This window comes from Pieris brassicae (genome assembly GCF_905147105.1).
Source record: "Pieris brassicae chromosome W unlocalized genomic scaffold, ilPieBrab1.1 SUPER_W_unloc_3, whole genome shotgun sequence".
Lineage (NCBI taxonomy): Eukaryota > Metazoa > Arthropoda > Insecta > Lepidoptera > Pieridae > Pieris > Pieris brassicae.
The window spans coordinates 110,318-112,878 of NW_025575868.1; positions in this window are offsets into that span (position 1 = coordinate 110,318).

A 2,561-nucleotide genomic window follows, 5' to 3' on the forward strand; every position below is an offset into this window, starting at 1 on the left:
TTCCGACATTATAAACGCTCATATCTCAGTCAAATGTTAACCAATCTTCAATATTGATATAGTTTTAGATTCGCCGTTCAATTTTCTATCTAACGATGTAATTTTTTTTAAATAAATCGACTAGTTTTTGAGTAATCGATGTAAACGTTCCAACATTATAAACGCCCATATCTCAGTCAAATGTTAACCAATCTTCAATATTGATATAGTTTTAGATTCGCCGTTCAATTTTCTATCTAACGATGTAATTTTGTATGTAACGGTGTCTAAAAAAAAAAAAAAAAAAAAGGTCAGCCAACCAAACCGAAACTAACCTACCCTGTTCGCCATTCAATTTCCTATCTAATGGTGTAATTTGTTTCGAGTTATCGATGTAAATGTTCCGACATTATAAACGCTCATATCTCAGTCAAATGTTAACCAATCTTCAATATTGATATAGTTTTAGATTCGCCGTTCAATTTTCTATCTAACGATGTAATTTTTTTTAAATAAATCGACTAGTTAAAGACTTATCGATGTAAACGTTCCAACATTATAAACGCTCATATCTCAGTCAAATGTTAACCAATCTTCAATATTGATATAGTTTTAGATTCGCCGTTCAATTTTCTATCTAACGATGTAATTTTGTATGTAACGGTGTCTAAAAAAAAAAAAAAAAAAAAGGTCAGCCAACCAAACCGAAACTAACCTACCCTGTTCGCCATTCAATTTCCTATCTAATGGTGTAATTTGTTTCGAGTTATCGATGTAAATGTTCCGACATTATAAACGCTCATATCTCAGTCAAATGTTAACCAATCTTCAATATTGATATAGTTTTAAATTCGCCGTTCAATTTTCTATCTAACGATGTAATTTTTTTTAAATAAATCGACTAGTTTTTGAGTAATCGATGTAAACGTTCCAACATTATAAACGCCCATATCTCAGTCAAATGTTAACCAATCTTCAATATTGATATAGTTTTAGATTTGCCGTTCAATTTTCTATCTAACGATGTAATTTTGTATGTAACGGTGTCTAAAAAAAAAAAAAAAAAAAAGGTCAGCCAACCAAACCGAAACAAACCTAACCTGTTCGCCATTCAATTTCCTATCTAATTGTGTAATTTGTTTCGAGTTATCGATGTAAATGTTCCAACATTATAAACGCCCATATCTCAGTCAAATGTTAACCAATCTTCAATATTGATATAGTTTTAGATTTGCCGTTCAATTTTCTATCTAACGATGTAATTTTGTATGTAACGGTGTCTAAAAAAAAAAAAAAAAAAAGGTCAGCCAACCAAACCGAAACAAACCTAACCTGTTCGCCATTCAATTTCCTATCTAATGGTGTAATTTGTTTCGAGTTATCGATGTAAATGTTCCAACATTATAAACGCCCATATCTCAGTCAAATGTTAACCAATCTTCAATATTGATATAGTTTTAGATTTGCCGTTCAATTTTCTATCTAACGATGTAATTTTGTATGTAACGGTGTCTAAAAAAAAAAAAAAAAAAAAGGTCAGCCAACCAAACCGAAACAAACCTAACCTGTTCGCCATTCAATTTCCTATCTAATGGTGTAATTTGTTTCGAGTTATCGATGTAAATGTTCCAACATTATAAACGCCCATATCTCAGTCAAATGTTAACCAATCTTCAATATTGATATAGTTTTAGATTCGCCGTTCAATTTTCTATCTAACGATGTAATTTTGTATGTAACGGTGTCTAAAAAAAAAAAAAAAAAAAGGTCAGCCAACCAAACCGAAACTAACCTACCCTGTTCGCCATTCAATTTCCTATCTAATGGTGTAATTTGTTTCGAGTTATCGATGTAAATGTTCCGACATTATAAACGCCCATATCTCAGTCAAATGTTAACCAATCTTCAATATTGATATAGTTTTAGATTTGCCGTTCAATTTTCTATCTAACGATGTAATTTTGTATGTAACGGTGTCTAAAAAAAAAAAAAAAAAAAGGTCAGCCAACCAAACCGAAACAAACCTAACCTGTTCGCCATTCAATTTCCTATCTAATGGTGTAATTTGTTTCGAGTTATCGATGTAAATGTTCCAACATTATAAACGCCCATATCTCAGTCAAATGTTAACCAATCTTCAATATTGATATAGTTTTAGATTTGCCGTTCAATTTTCTATCTAACGATGTAATTTTGTATGTAACGGTGTCTAAAAAAAAAAAAAAAAAAAGGTCAGCCAACCAAACCGAAACAAACCTAACCTGTTCGCCATTCAATTTCCTATCTAATGGTGTAATTTGTTTCGAGTTATCGATGTAAATGTTCCAACATTATAAACGCCCATATCTCAGTCAAATGTTAACCAATCTTCAATATTGATATAGTTTTAGATTTGCCGTTCAATTTTCTATCTAACGATGTAATTTTGTATGTAACGGTGTCTAAAAAAAAAAAAAAAAAAAAGGTCAGCCAACCAAACCGAAACAAACCTAACCTGTTCGCCATTCAATTTCCTATCTAATGGTGTAATTTGTTTCGAGTTATCGATGTAAATGTTCCAACATTATAAACGCCCATATCTC